The sequence below is a fragment of the Zonotrichia albicollis genome, chromosome W, assembly GCF_047830755.1.
Source record: "Zonotrichia albicollis isolate bZonAlb1 chromosome W, bZonAlb1.hap1, whole genome shotgun sequence".
Classification (NCBI taxonomy): Eukaryota; Metazoa; Chordata; class Aves; order Passeriformes; family Passerellidae; genus Zonotrichia; species Zonotrichia albicollis.
In genome coordinates, this window is record NC_133859.1 from 7,255,000 (window position 1) to 7,278,772 (window position 23,773).

General features: G+C 46.9%; 1 protein-coding gene across 1 annotated transcript in view; it reads left to right on the forward strand.

Annotated features, from left to right (window-relative positions):
- Positions 1 to 19,003, forward strand: part of LOC141726923 (dymeclin-like) — a 226,948-nt gene extending 207,945 nt beyond the window's left edge. Inside the window, exon 2 of the mRNA XM_074532012.1 lies at positions 14,505 to 19,003. The gene's annotated coding sequence lies outside the window, so the exon portion shown is untranslated. The remainder of the gene's footprint in view (positions 1 to 14,504) is intronic.
- Positions 19,004 to 23,773: the final 4,770 nt, after the last annotated feature.

A 23,773-nucleotide genomic window follows, 5' to 3' on the forward strand; every position in this document is an offset into this window, starting at 1 on the left:
CTCCTTCAGCAATACCCTTAGCAACTGCTTGGGCCACTGTATTTTCAGTGGACATGTGATGTGTACAGCATTCTAGCATTTGCTCTATATTAGGGTTTGAATCCACGGGTAGAGACCTCAAAATGGCCTTACATTTTTCATTTGAGTTGCTGAAAGGAAGCTTACATAAGAGTTCCTTCCTTGCCTCTGTGCTCTCTATCTGTTTCTCCAGAGCATCCCTAAGTCTGTCCACAAATTTTATAAAGCTTTCTTCAATGCCTTGTTTATTAGTAGAAAAATGCATTGTTGGCATTGACTCATCCTGCATAAGAAGCAAGAAGGTTTTAGCTGCAATTGCTACATCCTGCAGTGCTTCTTTATTCAGAGTTTCCATTTGTTCAGCTGGCTTTTGTAAGTCTCCGTCGCCTGCCAGATGTTCTACCGTAAAGTTGGTCTTAGTAGCATCGGCAGTATATGAATCTGATAACGTTTTTAAGTGTTTCTTCCAATGCCTATCCCATAACAAATATTCCGCCCGGGGACAGGAGGCATTGTGAAATATTTTTTACATTGTGAGGAAGCAAGACATATGCAGAGAACATGGCTTCTAAGAAATTTCTAAAGATATGTGAACTACGTCCATGTTCTTTGGCTATATTTCTCAATTGCACTAGTTCCTTATTCGAAATCGCTTTCCATGTCTTAATATTAGATTCCCCACCGTTCCTTCCTTGCTTGTATTCAACTGGGAAAGCGGTGATTTTCTGCGCTAGGTCCCAGTGGAGCAAGTGGCTATGGAGAAGGATCAACAGCATCCTCCTTGGAAATATTTGAAAGTCAAAATTCTGGATCAAACCATTCAGCATCAAGAGGTGCAATTCATGGATTCCATTAAGACTCTGAATGATGCCCAGAAATTGCTGGGTACCATCAGTTGGTTGCGTCCTTATTTAGGGCTAACCATGACACAATTGTCCCCACTGTATAATATTCTAAGGGGGGACCCTGAACCTGAATTCACCTCAGAAACTGACTCCTGAAGGGCAATGAGTGCTGGAGGAAGTCCAACAAACTGTTTCTGCTCATCAGGTTTATCGAGTAGATCTTTCCATTGATATCACTGTTTTCATTACCAATCCAGATTTTCATCCTACAGGTATCATTGGCCAATGGAGTGAAAAATGGTTTGATCCTTGCACATTTTGGAATGGGTCTTCTTGCCCCATCAACCAAAAAAGACAGCACCCACGTTGTTTGAATTGATTGCTCATTTGATAATCAAATGCCATCAACGGTGTTTGCAATTAATGGCAGCTGATCCCACAAAAATTGTTCTTCCAATAGAGCGGGAAGTCTTTGAATTGAGCTTCATTAGCAGTGCTCCTCTGCAAAGTGCCCTGAAAAACTTTTCTGGGCAGATTGCCTATAATCTCCCCAGTCATAAGTTATTGCAGTTGGTAAAATTAACCAGTCTATCTTTGTGGCCAAAAAATAGTTGTGTGCCGGTGCAAGGACCCACCGTCTTCACTGATGGCTCAGGAAAAACTGGGAAAGTCATTGTTACTTGGAAGGATGAATCTGGGTGGCAAGTGCTGGAAGGCCATGAATAAGGCTTTGCCCAATTGGTTGAATTAAAGGCTGCTGCCATGGCATTCCAGAAATTTTCTCAGGTGCCTCTGAACTTGTTCACTGATTCTGCTTATGTCGCAGACATAACCAAATGTTTGGATTGTTCACTTCTGAAAGAAGTCAGTAACGCAGCTTGGTTTCAGCTATTGAAAACTTTGTGGTGTGCAATTTAGCCCCGAGTTCATTTGTATTACATCTTGTGTTGCCTTCTGATACAAGGCAGGCGGCCTGGTTTCAGGAAACAGCACGGCGACCCATTTCCCCAGGGTCGCTCGGGCCTAAGAAACACGCGGACACCAATATGGTGGAGGATCAAAGGCCTTTATTCTCTCTTCTCGTGGGGTTTTATAGTCTAGGGGGCTTCTATGTCAGGTGGGGGTCTGTCTTTACCATCTATGGTTAGTAGGGATGGAAAGTTACCTGGGCAAGTGGAAAGTTACCGGAATCCGGTTTAGGGGGCTACATTCCTATGTTAATTTTCTTATCTAAGGGGGCAGGGGCCCTGTCTTCCCGTAACATCACGAGATCTTCCGAACGCCAGGCCCTATCTGCTACATCTCCCCCCCCTTTTTCACAAATGAATGAGGTAGTCATACACTGAAATGAGGTATAAGGTTGCAGTTCGATAAGGAAAAGGGGGTTTGGTACATCTGAATAAGTTTTTCGCCAGTCAAGGTTAGAACTTGTGGTTGGCAGTGTTCCCTGGTTGGATTCGCTGCCCGATGAACAGGATGTTGGCTCGTTCTAGGCGGGCCTGAACGAATGAGACCAGCTTGTTCAGCAGGCAAGGTCCGAAGGTAACCGCTAGAAGTAGCAATGCCAATGGACCTATTAGGGTAGAAATCAGAGTGGTTAGCCATGGTGATTGATTGAACCAGGACTCGAACCAGCCCTGTTGGGCTTCCCTGTCCTTCTGCCTCTGAGCCAGTCTGTTTCTGAGTTCTGCCATGGAGTCTCTCACAACTCCTGTGTGGTCTGCATAGAAGCAGCACTCCTCTCTCAAGGCGGCACACAGGCCCCCTTGCTGCATGAACAGGAGGTCCAGACCTCGCCTGTTCTGCAAGACCACTTCCGAGAGAGAGGAGACTGACTTCTCCAGGAAGGAGATGGATTTCTCGATTCTTTGCAGGTCCTCATCGATGGTCATTTGCAGCTGGGACAGTCCTTGGTGCTGTGTCGCTAGGGCTGAGACACCCGTTGCCGTTCCCGCTGCTCCTAAACCGAGCAGCATTGCGATAGTTACACCTGTTAGTATTTCTCTTTTGTGGAGCCGGCTGGGTTCCTCAAAAAGGTGGTACACCTCTTCGTCTGAGTGGTACAGGACCCTAGGAACAATCAGAACTTGGACACAAAAGTCGTTAGAGTCATCAAATTTGGCAAGGGACACACAGGGACTCACTCCAGATCGCTGGCAAACCCACATCCCAGGTGCGGATGGGACTACCCACTTATTGTTTTTCCTGTTAGGCTTGACAACTTTGGTGCAGACGTTGCCTTTCCGCCTAGCTAGGGTTTCATTGCCAAAGCATCTGCCTTGGCCTGTGACCTGACTCAGGGTGATTCCTTTCCGAGGGGTTTCCCATCTGCACTGGTGAGGGGCATCGGCTGTGGAGTAACTGAAGGGAGTGTTTAAAGCAATTCCTTCATAAAAGGGAGGTTTGACATCGTAGCAAAGCCAGCAGGATTCGGTTAGGTTAGGGTTGGATTCATTCAGGGATATAAAGGTAGCTTCTAACACACGAAGGATTGGGTCTGAGTCCGATCTGCCTGCACGGTCTATCTGAAAGACTTTCGCATGGCCGGTTGGGACTTTGCTAACTCTAGTGGGTAGGGTTTTAGGGTAGGTTGCGTTTCTCCCTTTCGGCACGCTTTTAATCACTTTGTTTGGTCCGACCGCTCGGCCGTTGCACCGTAAGCGGGGATGCAAAATTGACCGCTCCCTGTGAGGGCACAGGGCACGAGAGTCTCCTGCCCCCCTGGGGGTCGCCGTGGCTGGGCCGCTGCATCGGGGTGTCTTCCCGCAGCTCCTACAGATCCCTCTCGGGCGTGCCCGGAGCGAGGATGCTGCCAGGGAAAGCTGTGCCGGCTGGGGACAGCTCGCTGAGTTGCTGCTTTTCCCCAGAAGCCTGGGCTAACGTGGTCGTCCCGCCACTCCTGTTTAAATGGAATCCGCCCTGCCCCATCAAAAAGCATGAGGCTTATTTGCGTAATATCAAAAGTGAACAGATCATTATTGTTAGAAAGGTCGTTCACAAACGTGGGTACTACAGCTGAATTGACTCCTCTTTCTGAAATCGCTTTGGCTTCCCTTAGGTTAACTGGGGTATATGCCCCCCATTGGTTTCCCTGCGCTCCGGCAACCCCCACCGGGAAAGCGTTCATGGGGGCTGCCGGCGCTCAGTCCCTACAAGCTGTCTTTGTTTTTCCCCAATCGGTGAGTTTGTGTTGCGACCGTTTCCCGATATTGTTTAAAGCTTTATTCGGTTTCGCTCGAAACCGTATTAATTCTGCTCTCTTGGTTTCCGAATCCCAGCCGGGCTCGGTCCGATCCCGCTCCTCCCTTCGGGGGTGGTGCCGTTCCTTCTCCCTGCGCTCCCCCCGCCTCCTGGTGGGGGAGGTCCTTGCCCTATAAGGACCTAATTTGAATAGAGCGCTCTGATTGGTCTCCCGCTCCACTGCAGGGGCCGCCCCTTCTCCCCCCTCGCCCGTGCATGTGTTGTCAAGCAGACTGACTGCATCTCCGCCCCCCGCCTCTTCCCTTCCACCCTTGCCATGTGGTTCGGCGCCATCTTCAAACCCATACGGCGGCGGCGAGTCCCCGCCGGTCCCGGCGGGGTCTGACAATCTGGCCGCACTCCGCGCCCCCTCTGCCTGTCCCCGGCAGAAGAACTGCGCGTGCCGCTCTGCCTCCCGCGCTGGGCTGGCGGCCGGCGGGGAAGGGACGGATAGAGAAACCGTGGATTTTTCGGAAGGTTCCGCCGGGGGGCTGGGACCCGGCGGGCTCCGCGAGAGGGTCGGGGGGTCCCATGGGGGTTCCGGGGGGTCTCCTGGGGGCTCTGGGGGGCCTGGGCTCAGGCTCGGGAAGGGGTGGAACGCTCCCGGCCCCGGCATATTCCCGCATTCAATCCGATTGCTCTCAGACACTGTGTGCGTCGCGGCCCCCGCCCCCCGCTTTACTGCAAGAAATAAACGTATATGCGTGAGTTTCCACGTCTCCTGTTCTTCTAATGCCTTGCATAGGGCCTCTTCTCCTTTCCCCCACGCTTTGAGGCTTTTACCACTGCCTGAAGACTTAGTATCCTCTGCTAAGGCGGCAGTGAGCTTCTCCCGCACTTCCGAATATAATATATTTACCGGACGTTCGATCGTCCCGAGCTCTAGGTGCCTTGCAATAGCAAGATTAGAATTCCTGAGCTCACACTTAATTTTACATTCTATCCTAAACTGTGCATGCATATCTGATACGACCTTTGCATAGGATTCCATGTTCCTTGCTGGTCCGGGGCGTCCCCCACACTGCAGTCGGAACCGGCCGCTGACAGCCGCTGCTTCCTGTCCAGGCGAATCCCGTTCCCCGGGCGCTGATCGGCTTCCCGGGTTTTTGGCACCAGAATGTTGCCTTCTGATACAAGGCAGGCGGCCTGGTTTCAGGAAACAGCACGGCGACCCATTTCCCCAGGGTCGCTCGGGCCTAAGAAACACGCGGACACCAATATGGTGGAGGATCAAAGGCCTTTATTCTCTCTTCTCGTGGGGTTTTATAGTCTAGGGGGCTTCTACGTCAGGTGAGGGTCTGTCCTTACCATCTATGGTTAATAGGGATGGAAAGTTACCTGGGCAAGTGGAAAGTTCCTGGAATCCGGTTTAGGGGGCTACATTCCTATGTTAATTTTCTTATCTAAGGGGGCAGGGGCCCTGTCTTCCCGTAACATCACGAGATCTTCCGAACGCCAGGCCCTATCTGCTACAATCTTGCACATTCAGAGTCACACCAATTTACCAGGTTTCATAACAGAAGCTAATGCCAGGGCTGACAGGTTGGCTAACCCTGCGTGGGTAGTGCCTCAGCCTGACAAGATTGCTCAAGCTAAAGCATTGCATGATTTTTTCCATCAAAGTGCACATACCCTGCAGAAACAATTTCATTTAATGCCATCTGAGGCCCATGACATTGTTAGTTCTTGTGCTGACTGTCATGGGCATGCTGCACTTTTACCAGCAGGGGTCACCACGTATTACAGTTGAATCCATGATGTTCATATGTCTGAGATGTAACATACAACAAAACTCCCTCTGGTCATCAGCAAACAGCATTGTTTATTGTGTCTGGCACCTTTTATAGCCTATTCAAAACACCCGGGTCGAGATAGCTCATTGGTCTATCTCTGTGTCCCCAGACTGTGAACCAATACAATGTATGCATCTTAGGAGAGCTCCCATTGGCTGTGAACTTCTGTCAGTCAGCCCAGAGGCTGCTTCATGGACCTGAGCTGGGCTGCTTATTATAACTTGATCAATACTAATGCAACAAACCCCAGAGGTCTAAAAGCCTTGCAGCTTTGGCAAACAGATGTTACCCATATTGCTGAATTTGGCTGACTTAAGTATGTGCACGTGTCTATTGACACCTTCTCCTCTGCTATGTAGCCATCTGCTCATACTGGAGAAAAGGGTCGGGACGTGATTGCCCATTGGAGGATGGCTTTTGTGATCTTAGGTATACCTTCTTCTGTGAAAACTGATAATGGTCCTGCCTATGTCTCACAGAAGACAGGGCAGTTTTTGCACCTATGGGGAGTCTCACATAAACTTGCTATTCCACATGCTCCAACTGATCAAGCTGTTGTTGAACATGCTCATAGTATTTTAAAGCATGTTCTGGAAAAAAAAAAAAAGGGGAATGCCTGGAGAAACCCCCACAGATGATTGGAAAAAGCTCTATATACAATCATCTTACAGTGCCGCAAAATTCAAACAATCCTGTCATTTAAAATCACTTTTTCTCATTGCAGTCTTCAGGTGAGACCCACCTGCCTTGAGCAAAAGTCTGGATATGGGACCTAACCACTAATAAGTGGGAGGCCCCGTGCAAGCTTATTGCTTGGAGTCACGGGTATGCATGTGTTTCCACAGATACTGGGGTGTGGTGGATACCTGCAAGGTGTGTTTACCCTGACTTGCGACATCAAAAACAGAATGTGGTGAACAGGCAACCTTTGAACAATGATCAAGATGCCTATCATCAATCAGATGGTCCCTCTACAAGTAGGGAATGAGCATTCTATCTTTTTCTTTGTTTCTGGAAAAAGGTTGTTGGCAAGTTAGACTGCCAGTTGCCAGTTCTTTGAGCAAACTAAGAATGTTTTGTTACTGTATTAGAATTAGTAAGAATTTCTTGTAAGAAGGAACAACAAGGCTTGATGTTGGTAAAAGGATATGATTGTAAAGAATTCGATGGTATGTGTTGGTGAATCTCCCTGACCGTTCTAAGTCAGCATCTGATTGAGGTTCTGATTGATAATCGGCAGATTGCTAAAGGGACCTCTTGAGCTGTGTTTGTTCTCCTTTCTGCAATGGGCCCTTAAGAGGATTATAAATGCCACCTTCTGCTTTAAACAAAAAAGGGGGACCTGTGGATGCTCACAGTTTAGTCAGAAAGAGATAACTTTCCCAGGCATCATCCTGGGGAAGTTGTGACAAAGCTCAGAGAAAGAATTAAAACAATTCTTATCTTAATCTCTGCACCTGGTGTTTGTGAACATGTGGGATGCTTGTACGTGATGTTTATGGAAAGAGATTTACAAGAAACTGTTGTTTCTAATTAACCAGTGGTGTGAGGGATGTTGTTTAAGGACCAATCAGGTTCTGGGTGAACGATCCCATCTATAAATATGTGTAGTTCCTAATAAACCTTGCTTTATGTCTTCTGAGTGTTGGAGTCAATGTTGTCTTCTTTTAGCCATTCCTAACTCAATGGCGACAAATATGCACGAACCTATTGTGAAACTTAATGCATATACAACAAGTTAAGGGACAAAAGGAGAGTTGACTGCTCATCGTGGGGGCAGACAAGACTGCTAGCATTACAAACAAAGGATATGTTTATAATTATAGAAATTAGTTTTTAAGTTGTACGTACGCATAGCTGAGGGGGCAGTTGGTAAGTTACAAGGGGACACCCTGTGCGTAACAAGGGCCCATAGGGTTGCTTGCAAACATTGAAGGGTTTACTTGCCAGCTAAAGGGTAATTTGCCGTGTCAATGGGACATGCTAGCACTTCTGGGTGTGAACTAGGCAAATTCCAGTGTATTACTGCTATTTGACTGTGTACTGTTGTTTTGATTGTGTCCAGAATGTGTGAATGTTAGAAGATGCTAATGTAGGTAGATGATGAAGTGTTGCATGCTGTGTGTTGTGTTGAGAAAAGTGAGCACTTTAAGACACACCCCTTTCCCAGTAAGTTTGTGTGTGTGAACTTTCTAGTTGTGAAGAATTGTATTCCCTGTGACACCTAGTGTTTGAGTATAAACAGTCTCTCATCAATGCCTTGTGTCTGAGTATTAACCAATCCTCTGCCTGTGCAACCTGAGAGGCAACAGTCGAAGGCTGTAACATGGTGCCTTTGTGGTCCCTCTCCTTGTGGAGTTTGTAAAGTTGCAACTTTAGATTACTTTAGATTCATCTAGTGTAGTGTGAGATTTTACTGGTTATTGTGTAGAAGTTATAATTGTAACAAACTAGTAATTTTGTTTTGTGTCAGCTGTGTTGTTAAGACTGAGCCTGAGTTGAAAGGGTTCGGCCATTTAGGCAACCTTTCTACAACAGTTTTAGCTTGAACAGGTGTTTGTGGGCTGTTAGAACTGTAATAAAGACAGCTTATTATAACTGATTCCCAGGATTTGGGATACAAGGGGATTGTGTAGTTTTTCTCCTGCATTGTGGTAATTTAATTCTCTGGACTGTACAGTTGTGTTTGTAGAAATTTTTAAGATTTGTTTGCAACAAGTATAGCACACTACAGTGTGATGATTTATGTATGCTAAACTGTATTAAAACAAATTAAAGGAATTCCAGGAATTTCCCTCCTGCAGCAACTTAGCCTTGACTCTCGTGAATTTGGGAGGGGGGAGGTTATGTTGTGTTTGTGGGCATATGAGAGTTTTTACTGTAACAGAGACAACCTTTTGTATGAGAGCAATTTGTTTTAACCATGGCTAGACAGATTGAAGGGGTCCCTTTACCTCAGTAGTTTGGACTTGATCTTTAGGAGTTTGTGCAAGACAATATTACTGTTATTTTGCAAAGCAACAAAGTGAGTGTGCCCTGTGTCAGTGGAAACGCTTTATTGAGCTGATTTTGAAGATTAGATTATGTGAGAAGAAAACTAAGAAAGGACTGGGAAATTTTGTGAAACAAAGTTTAAGTAGAGTGAGTGAGAAATAAGTAGCTGAAGTGTCCTATGAATAAAAATAGAAATCAGAAGACACTGAGTTTATTAGAGGTTGCTTGTCCAAAGGGCTACCCTTGTGAACCCTAAGTTTATTTTTAGTAGACACAGAGGCAACCTACTCGGTGTTAAATAAAGCCTTAATGCCCATGACAAATTATTATGCTATAGTAAGGGGAGCAACTGGCCAATCTGAAAAAGCATATTTTTGCAAACCATCAATATATAAACTTAGAAAACAAGTGGAAATTCATAGGTTTTTGTATATGCCCAACACTCCAAAGGCACTGTTAAGCAGCTAGAAGCAAAGATCACATTTAAAGATAGGGAGATTATTTTGGAGGTAAAGGATCAACAATATGTAGACATACTAAGCTTAATGTTAACAATTAGTGAGACCAAAATTGAAAATGAGGATGAAATTAGCAAAAATAATGGATCAAGCGTTTCCTGGGGTATGAGCCTCTAACATACCGGAGAGGGTAAAGAATGCACTTCCTGTGCAAGTTAAGCTTAAAGAAGGAAAACAACCATTTAAGATCAGGCAGTACCCTTTGAAAAAGGAAGATAGAAAAGGGATTAGGCCAGTAATTGAGAACTTTTTGCAGTTTGGACTCTAAAAAGAGCATCAATTCAATTTTAGTACTCCCATTTTACCTGATCGGTTACATCAAGTAGCACTGATAGATTACAAGTAGACTGATAGATTACATCAAGTAGTACAGGACCTAAGAGCTGTTAACAGGATTACAGAGGATCTGCACCCAGTGGTTGTCATAGTTGAGACGGTCACAATACAAAGCAACACTCCATTTTCAGAAGGCTTCAAACCTGGTTTTATTATAGCATTCATGCTTTTTATACATTCTTACAAAACTCAAAGTTTACACTTTACTCATTGGCCAGGAAAGACAAACAAAGTGCTTATTGGAATAGACAGTTGCAGGTTTCTCTTATTTATCCTTCTTTCTTTCTTGGTTTCTATGTCAACGACCTTGGTAGATAATTCTTTCAGGGGTTGTCCTGGTTCACAGCAAATTTGGGAGAGAACCCCCAAAGGGGCTCCTCTAGGAAAGCAGATTCAATTGGCCCCTCCTCCCAACCGGTTCGGGAGAGATCATCTCCTTGGAGAAAAGTGGGAAAATACCTGTTTATTAAGCAATAAAACCCCTTGCTGCTCCAAAAGAGATGACAAATTCAGAAAGTCCTCTCCCCGGGTTGCAGCTCAGCTTGCTCAGTCTCTTATCAGTCCCTCCGGTGCTGGAAATGCCACGGCCCAGGCCCAGTCTGGTGGGCCACAGGTGCGAGCTACCGGTGCTCTTTTGGGTGTTCAGTCCAGACCAGGTTTAAACAGGTCCAAAGAAAAAGGAAAAAGAACCTACAGACCAGTAAACATCTTTGCCTCAGTGAGCTGAAACTAACTAAAACAAAGGAGAGCTCTATCCTGCTGTGTGTCCATCTGCATACAACACAGTCCAGGAGGAAGAATGTGGAGGAGTGAGTGCAATGTCTGAAAACAAACTGCGTGCTTCTTCTCTCCCCCCCTTCACTCTCTGGAACAAGTCTTAAAGGTGCAAAACTTATTATTCAGCATAAACAGAACAAGATGATTGGGGATAAAAGCATCATATAGTCAACTGCTGTAGTGTGTTGTTAAGTTTCTTGTGTTATTCCCCCAATTTATGTATTGTTTCCCCCTATTATGTGTAAAATGGTTTTGTCCCCCCAGTTTTTCCCGCCAGAGCCCTGATGTCCGTTAGGTTACCATGGTTACCCCTGTGTCTGTCACCCAAGTTATATCATTTCTCCTACCCCTTTTTCCCTTTTTAGTAAATCTTTTCTCCTCCCTGGGCTCAGTCAATCAGCCCCCCACTCCTCCTGGTTTTCCAGAACTTTTCGTTTCTCTGGAGGTGTTGGTTGGCTGGGGTCCCGGGACACCTCCCTTACCTTTTGATTATTGGTTTCCATGGAGTGTCAGTTCTGTGAACTTCATCCCCTCACCTTTCCCGATTGGTTCCACCTGTACCCACTCCCCTCCTTTATAATCCTGTTTCACCCCCTATTCGGGACCACTTTCCCGGTTGGTTTTCCCCCGTTGGATCCCGCTACACCTTCAATAAACCAACGTTAACCCCCGGTGAAGTGGTCAACTCCGTTCCTCGCCAATACCAGCGGTGTAAGCCAGTCCGCAGCCAGCGCAGCCCGAGGCCATCAGACGCCGAGGGGTGCTGGCCAGGAATTGCAGAGGGGCGTCGGCCATTCGCCCTCAGCTAGCCGGACTTCGAACATCGGGCCATGTATGCCCCCCCACAAGTTAGCACCCACGTGGGGGCCTCACCGGACCCCGCGGACTGGACTTTAAGTCTATTGGCCGTCAGACTACCTCCGGTGGCAGCGGACCCCTTTTTAGGGGTGGCGCTCCCGGGGGATTCGAAGCCGCAACTCCCCGCACCTGAGGAGGGCTTCGAGACGAGAAACCATCCGCCTGAACTTTTCGTTTGCACCGCTGCTGGATTAGGTGAACCCCGGACTCGGTGGCTACCTCCCCTGCCTTTTTAATTTTCCCTGGGACCTCTACGCGGGGCGCCGCCGTCTGCCGTTTTTCGCGTGCCACGGGAAGCCCCGGCAGGCGCCGCGCGGCCGAGCCCTCTGCTGCTCTTCGCGCCCGCGGTGTCCCTGCACGGTGGCGCCAGGGCGAGTAGCGGGGCTCTCGGCGCGGCGCTGAGGGGTTGCGGCGGGCTTTTTCAGCGCGGGGCGGCTTTTCCGCGCGGTTTGCCGCGGCGGGGCCGCTCCCTCCCCCTCCGCCGCTTTTCGCGCGCCTTTTTGCCGCGTGGCGTGGGGGGCCCCGGTGCCTGCCACGTGGCGCGGGGGGCAGCTGTTCTCTCGGCTCTGCGGGGGGGGCTGCATTCCACGGCGGGGGAGCTTTTGTGTCTGCCTGGGCTCGGCAGGCTGTGCTCCGGCTCCCTGCTGCTGCTGCCCAGGAATTTTAAGAGCAGCATACACAGCTGCATTGTCTCGCTCTGCGGCGTGTTTTGCTGTCTTTTGGAATTCGTGCCGGCGGGCGCGGGGTGTTCTTCTGGGGGCAGTCCTCTTCCCTTTCGTTTTTTGTTTTACCTTCCCTGTGCGGTTTGTCTCCCCAGACTTGTCTAGGGTGCTTTAGGAGCACGATCATGGGTGTGGGTCAGAGCAAAACCCAAAAAGGAGTTTTTTTTGTAGTTAAGGGTTTGTTGCTTGGGGGAGGGTTTACTGTCCCCAAGAAAGAGTTGATAGTGTTAATTAGATGGGTATTCTCCCATTTCCCCGAAGTTTCCCCAGAAATTGCAAAAGAGCCGCGTTTTTGGGCAGCCGTTGTGGCCAAATTAGACCAAGAGGTTAACGCTGGGAAACCCCGCTTGTCTAACGTGGCATACTGGGCAAGCAAAGTATTAACTTTGCTGCGCCCAGCCGGGAGTTCGAGAAAAGATCTTTCTTGTTCGAGTTTGTTCCCCAGTTCTCCCAGTTCCCGCATCCCTGCCCCTCGTCCCTCTCCCTCTTCCCCTAGGCTGGAGCCCTCTCAAGGGACTCTTAAGGCCACTAGAAAGCAGGGGGTCGACCCTGCCCCTGCTCCCTCGCGACCGGCTCGGCCCCCCCCCTCCGAAGAGCCCCGGCCAGGCTCTCCAGAGTTCCTTTCCTGATCCCCCTGTCCCTGCTCCTCGGTCCCTATTTGAAAACCCCAAGTTACTCCGGTTTATTGAACACCCACGAGGTGGCTCCCAGGGAGCACAAGATGGAGACAGCCACATGGTTCTTCCCGCCCTCATTCCTTCTTCGTCCCAGAATCCCTTTCTTCCCAAGTCCAACCCTTTTCTCCCCCTTGTCTCCTCCCACCCTTCCCATTCCTCCGCTCCTCCCCCGGTCCCTCCCTCAGCTCCTCCCCTCGCCTCGCCCATACTTCCACCCACTGTGGGCCCTTCCCAAACCTCTCCTCCGTACTCAGCTTTGCCTCCTGACTCCATCTTGGAGGCGGAGAGAACAGAGCTGCCGTGTCCCCGCCGCTGCCCTGCCCGTGAACCAAGCCCCGCCTCTACCTTCCCCGACTCTGGTTCCCACGCTCCTCCCCCCGGTTCCCCCGCTCCGGGTTCGGGAGGATGGGGGAGGGATAACCAGAAGCCCGGGCCGGCGCCTTTATTAGAAGCCGCCCCGATTACATACCGCCTCGGCGGGGAGAGGAGTGCTCAGGCCCAATGGGCGCCTATAGCCCAGGCCCGGATAAAGGAACTGTGCAAGGCTCAGAGTGACCACTCCCGGGAATTGGAATATTTCCGGGGGCTTCTTCGACCGGTGGTCTCACAGGGAGATCTGGTGCCTGCGGACCTGAGGGCTCTTTTCTCTAGCCTTTTGGGACCCGCAGAATTTAGGGTCTGGGTGGGAGAATGGAGGAGGCAGATTGTGGAGGTTCTCCCAACACTTTGGGGGAACCCCTCCACATCTCATGACACCGAGGGCTTGGTAATTTCTGAGGACCATCTTGTGGGCACCGGGCAGTGGGCGAGTGGGGCAGCTCAGGCAAAGGTGTTGTTCACAGAACAACTTATGGAAACAGGAAAAGCTGCGGAGCGTGCCTTTTATAAGCTAGCTACTATCACCTCCCAGCTAGAAGAAGAAGAAATAAGGCAGGGCGCACAGGAACCTTACCTGGCATTTATGGAAAGACTCTACCGGTTCGTTGAAGCGCAGGTTCCAGGGGAGAGGGAGAGAGAGGAGATGCTTAGGCAGATGGCTTACAATGCCAACACAGCGTGCAGGCCGGCTATCCGATCTCTCCCTCGAAACCCCCGACCTACAGTAGAAATGATGATCGACGTGTGTGCCAGGACGGTTCCTCTACAAGACCCGAAAGCGCGCCCCAAAAGAGCCTCCGTAGCCTTCGCAGAGTATCCGACGCCAGAGGACACAGACGCCGAAGCTGCTGCCACCACCGGACCAATGACACCGGGGTCCGGGAGAAGGATGACGGCAACTCACCCCTGCCACCTCTGTGGCAAAGTGGGGCACTGGATGCCCCAGTGCCCTATGAGGCAAGATAGGAGGAGGAAAGAGGAGAAGGACCATCCAAATGGGTCAGGCCCTTCGTCCCGAAGCAGAGGATGCAGAAGGAGGCTGGGTCACAGGTTCAGGTGGCGTGCTGGCAGCGGCGGAGAAAACCCTCCCAAACACCATCAGTTTCCTCAGATGTTCAGTTCCTCCCCAATGCTGACATTCCTCCTTCTACCCCTCTCGTCACTGAACTACCTCTGGTTTATGAATCCCAACCTTCCTCCCCCATTTCCTCTCCTTCTCCCAAACTGGATTTATTATTTGGGGCAGAACCATCTGTTTAAGTATTTTGCATCTAACTGTTCCCTTTTTGTCTTTTAGTACATTTCCCCAACTCACTTTTGATTTTCATCCTCCTGATTTGAAAGCTAGTCCGGAGAAAACTGACAGCGCCAGGTGCCACTGTCCCTTGCAACGAGCCCATGGAAAGGAGCGACCCCTCTCCTTCAACCTCTCTTCGGAGGCAAGCCACAGAGGAGGAGGGGGCTACCACTCCAACATCCAGCTACTCATGGGCCGATGGACTATGTTCAGAAGACAAAGGCACTTGTCATGACCAGCCGCGGGTCCCTGCATTCTAAGTTTAATTTGGACTTTTCTCTTCATTTTAATTTTTATTTGGTAAAAAATGGGGAGATGTTGTAGTGTGTTGTTAAGTTTCTTGTGTTATTCCCCCAATTTATGTATTGTTTCCCCCTATTATGTGTAAAATGGTTTTGTCCCCCCAGTTTTTCCCGCCAGAGCCCTGATGTCCGTTAGGTTACCATGGTTACCCCTGTGTCTGTCACCCAAGTTATATCATTTCTCCTACCCCTTTTTCCCTTTTTAGTAAATCTTTTCTCCTCCCTGGGCTCAGTCAATCAGCCCCCCACTCCTCCTGGTTTTCCAGAACTTTTCGTTTCTCTGGAGGTGTTGGTTGGCTGGGGTCCCGGGACACCTCCCTTACCTTTTGATTATTGGTTTCCATGGAGTGTCAGTTCTGTGAACTTCATCCCCTCACCTTTCCCGATTGGTTCCACCTGTACCCACTCCCCTCCTTTATAATCCTGTTTCACCCCCTATTCGGGGCCACTTTCCCGGTTGGTTTTCCCCCGTTGGATCCCGCTACACCTTCAATAAACCAACGTTAACCCCCGGTGAAGTGGTCACCTCCGTTCCTCGCCAATACCAGTGGTGTAAGCCAGTCCGCAGCCAGCGCAGCCCGAGGCCATCAGACGCCGAGGGGTGCTGGCCAGGAATTGCAGAGAGGCGTCGGCCATTCGCCCTCAGCTAGCCGGACTTCGAACATCGGGCCACATACGCCCCCCTGCAGTCACCCTAGGACAGGGGTAAACATGGATCCTCTTATCAAACTTCTCTCTGGCTCACAGAAGTCACTGTAAAACCTCTTCCACAATTCCCCCTTTTTTGTATTTGAACCACAAACACAACTGCTAAGGACTTTTGGAGCGCCCTTGCAAAAATCCAAGCAGACAGGGGTAACACAAAGCAATGATGACAACCACAAGTGAAATTAACAACCCAACTTCCAACGATCACCCAAACCATTTAACAACACCCCAACTTGCAAGGAAACCACTCAACTATTTCCATCCTTCATTCACCTGCAAACTACTAACTTCTTCCTTCAAATCCAAAACTCCCGTGAACTGATTCACTATGCCCTAACAAGCCCATACAACGCATACCCTCAAAATCCTGATGTTTATAACCATGCACTAACAATAAAGATGCACCAACACAGCACATAGAAAATGAATTTTCAAATGCTGTTAGAGACCCCGCACTTCCTTAATGACACATTTATGGCAGGATGACGCTTTCACTTTTAGTTGAATAGATTTTTCTCCACACAGAATTAGAGACCAAGTCATCTGCCTAGTCACCACTTAGAACTAAGTAGCATCCACTTAACTTTACAACTAGTTGCTGCTGTCATAATGGGCAACTAACCTAGTTGTTCAAAGTGTGGAACCTAAATTACTAATTCAAAATCCCTATGCAAAGGCAACACTTCTCCCCTAGGTACATTAAATTCCCCTATTTTGGGAACGTTGGTGCCATGCAAAGGGAAATGGTACAAGACACATTACTCAGTACTACCAACCTCTCTGTAGAAAAATACAAAGAACTAAAGTAAAGGTAACATCCACCAACTTAAATTTGAGTTTTCAGCGTGAGTAAATATCCCCATTTGCTCTGCCTTGAATTATCATCTTCACAGCATGTTCTTTGAGGGTTCATGCTTCAATCCACCTAGTGGCCACTGCAACCGACTCATTCTACTTCAGCTGTGGAACCACCTATCCTATTTCTTCCTATATAGTCCAAATAAGACTTAGCAATGAGCAAAACCCCAATGAGGGCCATTCTCTAACAGAACACATGTCCTTTCCTTTGCATTATTAATTCCACTGAGCCAGTCTACCTTCCAGGAATCAAATCTTTAACCCATACCTGTGGCCGCAGCTCTCTTCACAGAGAGCAACAGGCACAAGTTTCACAAGGATTTTTCCTGGGGAAGGCAGTGAGAACCTCAGAGAAGAGAAAACAATTCTTATCTCTATTCACTGCTCTTGTTGTTTTGCACATGTGGAATGTGTTATGGAGATTGTTTACCCAAAGGGATTTGTTAATTGGATACCCGTGAAGGTTGTTTTGATTCCTTGGCCAATTGTGTCAAAGCTGTGTCCTGGCTGTCTCAGACAGTCACGGATTTATATTTAGTATCTTTTTAGTATGTAATTTAGTATAGTATTAGTGTAATAAAGTATAGCTTAATAAAGCAATTGTTCAGCCTTCTGAATCATGGAGTCAGAGCACATTATTCCCTATGTTGGGGTTGCCTGGCATCGATACATACCTTAATATTTTTAAAAACATTTGACTATTTACAATTCAAAGAAGAAAAATTATAGAATATAGGAGACAGTTGTAAGTCAGTTAAAGGATGTAAAATGTTTAGCACATAAACAGTTTTATCTAATCTCATTTAAGGTAACTCCCTATACATTCCCCCTTTTTATTTTTAAACCTGGCGCTTCTGCCTTCACCTTTGCCTTTGCTTTCACCTTTTCCTCATCCCTTCCTACATAAGCTTCTTAACCAGTTCATCCAGGGGCTTATTCTGTCCTTCCTCCAGTCCCCTCCACTACTGCCTATGGGTATTCATTCTCCCACAGCTCAAAACCATTCGTTTCTCCAGTGAACCAAAAAAAAATCCTTAAAAGAAAGTGCTAATCTTTCCACGTACAATCTACATTTCCCAGATGTTCCTTCCTCCTTGTTCTCTCTCTCTTTATCACACACTGTATAACAGAGTCAGTGTCTATCCTGCCGCAGTGTCCAAATGCAGTCCCCTGCCCAGCGCTCCAGGTCGGCACAGTCAGCAGCATCACAGGCGGCCAGGGTCTCCCACAGGCTCACTGGGCTCACTGGGCCAGGGTGTCCTGCAGCCTCATGGGGGCCACAGCCACTGTCGCCCCTGCCCAGGGGTAGCAGGATCAGGCACTGCCTGATGCTGAGCCCTGGCTGCCCCACAGCCCCCACAGATCCCCAGCCTGTGTTCCTGATCCTGGACCTCCGCACCCAGTCCTGCCACTCCTTGCCTCAACCATATCTCTCCATACTCCCCTTCAACCAATTCTGTTCCAACACACCAACATTATCCATCCATCCATCCTCTGTTGTCAAGATCCCTTCTCGACTCCCCTTATTGCCCCTGGACCATGGATTCTTGAGACACCATCTTGACTTTCTCTTATTGCCCCCTTTGGGCATCTATGTCCTTAATTACCTCTGGGAGAATGTGTAAACCAACTCCACATTCTTCCAAGGGATTCTTTGGAGATATTTTGGGATTGTCATCCCTTTTGCTGGGACCTCTTCCCGGCTTTACTTTGAAACCCTCCATGGGTACTGTCCCAGGTTTACTCCCCAAAGATCCAATTTTACTCACTGGTGAGATTTTCAGTGGTCCTTCCCTGTGTGGACTCTTCACAGACCCCCCAGTCCACCACTCATCTGTCTCCTGGACAGTCTCAGGAACTCCATCTATCACCCGGTGCTGGCCACCAGCAAGGGGAGCTGATCACCAAAACTGGGTGAGGCACGCCTTCAGCTCCGCTCACTGCTCACCACCCCTGCATGGTGGAAATATCGCGGACAAGAGCCCTCAAATTGTCAGGAGAATTAATCCACAAACACCAGAGGTTTATGTCCAAAAAGGAGACAGAGGAGTCCTGTTACTTTATTCAAATAAAGGGAGAGGCCATGGGGCATTTCCCCTGGAGTCTCTCAAATTTTTGAGGGACGCAGCCTCCTTTTTATCCTATTTTTCCAGCCGTATGTCCCTCTCTCTTTCCCCATTGGCTGAGGTACTTGAGAGGTACAGATTTTCCTGAAATGCCTAATTTCTAAGACCCCCTTCTAATGTATAGCCCCCACCCCTTTGTCTTTTCCTTGTGTCACTCAGTGGAATTCTTTATGGAATTTATGATTCTTCTCATTGTTTCTTTCATCTCTCAGTATCAAGTTCTATTTATCAGCAGACCCACAGTTTGTTTGTAAAGACAAATCCCTCATTCTTTTCATCCCTAAGCAGAAACATTCCCTGGAAATTTTAAATTGTTTCCCAAGGTTCTGTCTGTTTAATCACTGTCTCCATTCATGACAAAGACGTGTTGTTACCAGAGTTTGGGTATTTTGATCTGTCCCCCTGTTCAGGGGAAGATCAGCTCTTGTGAAGTCATGTTCCTATCTTTTGAAACCACTTAGGGAGTTAATGTTAATATAATTGTAATGTTCCAGACCTGGATTTATAAACTTATATATATCTTCTGTGAAAGAAAATTAGCTAATTTAAATATTAAATTTTCTGCTGGTGTATTTAATTATTATATATGTCATTTAGCAAGTGAAGAGATAAATAATTGAAAGAAGTCAATATGTTTGCATTCCATTTCATAATTAAAACTTAATTTATGTTTTTGCTAAGTTGTAAATTTTGACATGACTATCTATTAGAAAGATTTAAGGTTAACTGTGTGATTGTAATATGTTTCTGGATCCAGATAATGTTAATACATAAAGTATGTATAAAGAGATTTAGCTCGAAGATAATTATTTTATGTTACTTATATGCATTCTTTTGGTTATATTAATAAAAGTTTGCTTGTAATTATTCTAGGGAAAGCTTACCAGTCAAAGCTTGGGCCCTGGCCATGATTCGCTTCAACGCTGAGCCAAGGGTCACCTCAGAGAATGACTCAGTGAGGTATTTGTTTTATTTGGCACCTGGCACTTGGGGGATCATTCCTCCTAACACACACACTCAGCACTTTACACAGCACAATATATGGTTAAATTTCATGCATATTCATTACATTCCTTGGGATAGGAGTGGTTATACAAATTACTTCTTAAAAGTCATTAATATCATTAGCATATGTGGCGTGCAAGCACAGTGTACTTTGGTTGTCGCACTGAGGAAGGCTCCGAGTCTTCCTCGGCGGCCATTCTGATGAAGGCTGGCAGTCTTCCTTACTTTGCACTTTCCACCTTTCTTTCTGAAGCATGCACAGTCCTTCGCTGGCTGGTTCAGTGTTTGGGTTTTTTTCCCTTTGGTTTCAACAGTTTTTTTTTTCTCTTCTCTTGACAAGGCTAAGGCACATCCTGCTTCTTAGGCTTATGATTAATATTTGCTGACTCAATAGTTAACTCATTCTTACATAGGTTAACTATTAATCAACTCCTTTCAATCCCCCCTTTTTCTGTTGATTTTTAATTCTTTACAAATATTGCATGCCTTAAAAGTAAGTACCCTTCTTTATTTTGTTTCTAAGTTTGCGCTTTTGCCCTTGTATTCTTAATAAATTACTTACTTTCTGCACTACCTGGGCTACAAAATGTGGTCCCCTATCAGAATTAATTTCCCTAGGTATTCCAAATAGTGGAAAAATTTATTGTACTAAGGCTTTAACAACTTCTCTAGCTTTATTTGTTCTACAAGGGAAAGCTTCTGGCCAACCTGAAAAAGGGTCTGTGAGGACTAAGAGGTATTTATATCCTCCTTTTCTAGTGTGAGAAGCGACCGCTCACTTTAAAATTTCAAAGGTTCGTTAAACCTCAACAAACACAACAAAGGACTGAATAAGGAAAAAGGGACAGCACTGGGATTGTGGCTGACTGCCAGAGGCTCATCCACAAAATGGCGGCTCTGTCTTTTATAGCACTGGTATTGCATCAGCCAACCCTGGTCCCTCCAAAAGTCTGCCAGTCAACTCTTCTTTGCCATCCATTGGTGGAGACCTTCTTGCAACTTGATTGGAGGTGAGGTGTTGTCATGCCAAACCTCCCCAGCAATAAGCTATTCCCATTCCCAACTGCCCCATGCAAGGGGCACATGTACACACCCTCCCTCCACATGTCCCTGAAAATTCTGACAACCAAGATTGTTTGGTGGCAACAATACAGAGGGGGGAGGGGAAAGGGGACTATAGGGAGAACAGAAGGTGTCCAAACAACAAACTACAATAACATAACCATACATCAACAAAGCTTCTCTTAACATGCGCACAATATTCATCCCTTAACTGTGAGAGCCAATCATCATATTAATCATCTATAACAATGCCCCCTTTTCCTTTTTAGAGTCATTTGGCTAGAGCAATAAATTCCCATTTTCCACTCATGCTTTTCATAGATCTCTTTGGCTTCTTTGTGGGGGTCTTCTAGTTTGTTTTGCTTCTTCAGCATAATTTGGATGGGTCATAACAGTCTGTCTTGGTTTAGAAAGACAGGTGTCTGCTAAGGAAGGCAGGACCCTTCCCTGAAATGGAAAATGTAAACCCTCTCCCTCCAACTTGCTATAAATTTTAAATTAAGGGGCTCTCAGGCAAAAATATGGGAGCAAGAATAACAGTTCTTTATTAGGGAAGAAAATAAAAAGATAAAATAAACAATGCAGTAAACCAAAACAACACTGAGAGAGTCAGAATACAACCTGACACCCTGTTGGTCAGGATGTTGGTATCAGTCCAATTGGAACTGTGGCTGCAGTCCTCCTGGAGTGACAGATGTGGTTCTGTTGGAACAGGGATCCTGTAGAAAGGGTGTGGTCTTCCTCTGAAGATCCAGTGGAAGAGGCAGCTGTTCCTCAGGGAAATCCATTGGAGAAGCCGTGCTGGTGTTCCAGAATCTCAAGATTATATCTGGGTAGGAATGCTTGGCTCCTCCCTCTGGGCAGAGCATCTCACAATGGGATGCTATAGTTCTTACCAGTCATGCAGTGACATTCAATAGCCTATTATCAGCAGATGTCTCCCCGAGGGAGGATGAGTTGTGGAAAAAATAAGGAAATCTGCCCACTTAACAGAAGACAACTGCCATACAGATGGCAAATAGAATACAATTTGCTTGGCAATTCAGGACACAGTGCAAATCGACAATAGTGTGAGCAATGAAAAGAGTACCCACATAAAATGATTGGTCAAGAATTTGTTTGGATTCCAGGAGGAATAGACAGAAAGGGAATGATAGAGGTCCAGTATGGCTTCTACCACCACCTACCATGCCGACAGGGTTGCTGCCCACAGCAGAGTTATATAATCTTCTCAATGGCGAGCACACAGATCAACCCGGTCTTGCCCTCCAGCTCCTGCCGTACGCCACTTGTCAATTCCCAAGCGAATCATCCCAGCACTTTCCACTGTTTCCCATGATGTATTTCCCCTCAACAGGCACCAGCAATCCCCATATACTAAATAGGACGACTACATCAGTGACCAATACAATCCAAATCTCCCACTCAAAGCGTTATCTAAGCAGTCCTTAAGATGGCTGGTAGAAGCCTGACCTTATTTCTTGGATGTCCTGGGCCTTTCTGGTTACCTTTCAGTCTTTGCTTAAAAGTCAATCTCGTCTCACCCGGTCTGGATGTTATGGCCCATTCCTTTGGTTCTTCCACCAGACCCTTAATTCTGTGGGCACAAGACCATCTCCCCTCTGTAGTTCGCACCACCAATTCAACCGTGAGTAGCACCTGAAAGGAACCTCCCCATTGAGAGGTCAGAACCTGGTCTTTCCATGACTTGATTATTACCCAATCTCCAGGGTTAACATTATGAATTCTGAAGTCCAAGGTAGTAGTTTGAGGGATCATCCCTTTATGCCTCAACTCTGGTATTTAGGCTACGAGTGTGAAAAACAGTTAGAGCAATTGCAGATAACCCTGTTTATAGGGATTTAATGGAAACCTTCAGCAGGAAATTCACCAAGCAGCATCTTGTTGTTGGAACAGTTACATTTTAAACACCATTAAACTTGATGGAAATCACAGCACACAATCTCACATAAACCTTTCGGCAAATTTAAATGCAGAGGCAAATTCCTCTCCAGGATGGATGGGGCATTATGGAACAGTTTTCTTCACCTTTTGTCCTTCCCCATACCACCCAGTCAGGTAATTATTGTGGGTAAACCAGGACTCCTGAACAACTAACCAATATGATCAAGCAGAAGCCCTTTATTGTTTACATTATACACACTTTTATAGATTCTACAGACTACTAAGATCACACTTCTTGACTGGTGCCTTCATCTTGTTCCCTCCTTCTCTGCCTCCATTTCTCAATGTCCATGATTGGTTACCATGCAGGTGCTCTACAGTCCTCTGTTATCTAGTCATTGTGATCCTGGTATGCAGTCTCTCAGTTTCTTTGTTCTTATTTTAGCACAGTTTATATCTTAGCAACCTTGATGAATTCCATGGTGCCCTGAGAAAATTCTGATAAGAACAGTTAGAGATGGTATGGCTGGTGTACACTGAGGCCTAAGTTGTTCAGATACATTGCAACAATTCTGTTGCAGACATCTTTTATGAAAAATCCTTTCCTTAGGATTTTTCCTCCTGAGAAGCTGAGAGGCCTCAGGAACAAAATGTAAACATTGATTATCTGCTGCTGTTGAATGCAACAGGTGCATCTTTGATTGGCCCATGTTGGATGTTTGTAATTAATGGCCAATCACAGCCCAGCTGACTTGGACAGAGAGCCGAGCCACAAACCTTTGTTGTCATTCCTTCGTATTCTATTCTTAGCTAGCCTTCTGATGAAACCTTTTCTTCTATTATTTTAGTATCGTTTTGATGTAATATATATCATAAAATAATAAATCAAGCCTTCTGAAACATGGAGTCAGATTCTCGTCTCTTCCCCAGTCCGAAAACCCCTGTGAACACCGTCACAATTGGTGACCCCGAGTGACTGAAGAGAAATCCATCACTTGGTGAGATCCCAGAGGAGCATTGCTACACTGGGTAAACCCCGAGTGTGTGGCATTGATGGTCACCTCACAAGTGACCACAGAAGTGGATTCTAGCCAGGAGCTGAAGAACTGAAGATCCTGAATTTGGGCAGAGTTCACAGCCGAGGCTGACCACTAAGAGATCCTTTTGGAATGTCTCCAAAGAAGATGTCCGGAAAGCTTAGCAGCACCAAGCAGCCTGCTGGAGCCTGGAGGACACTGTCACAAGGTACTGTTAACTCTTCCCTTCCTGATGATGCTGCCCTTCGCAGAATGTGGCTGCACATGTGGGTGAGGGTACCTACAGAGGCAGAGGTTCCATTCTCCCCCTCAGAGGA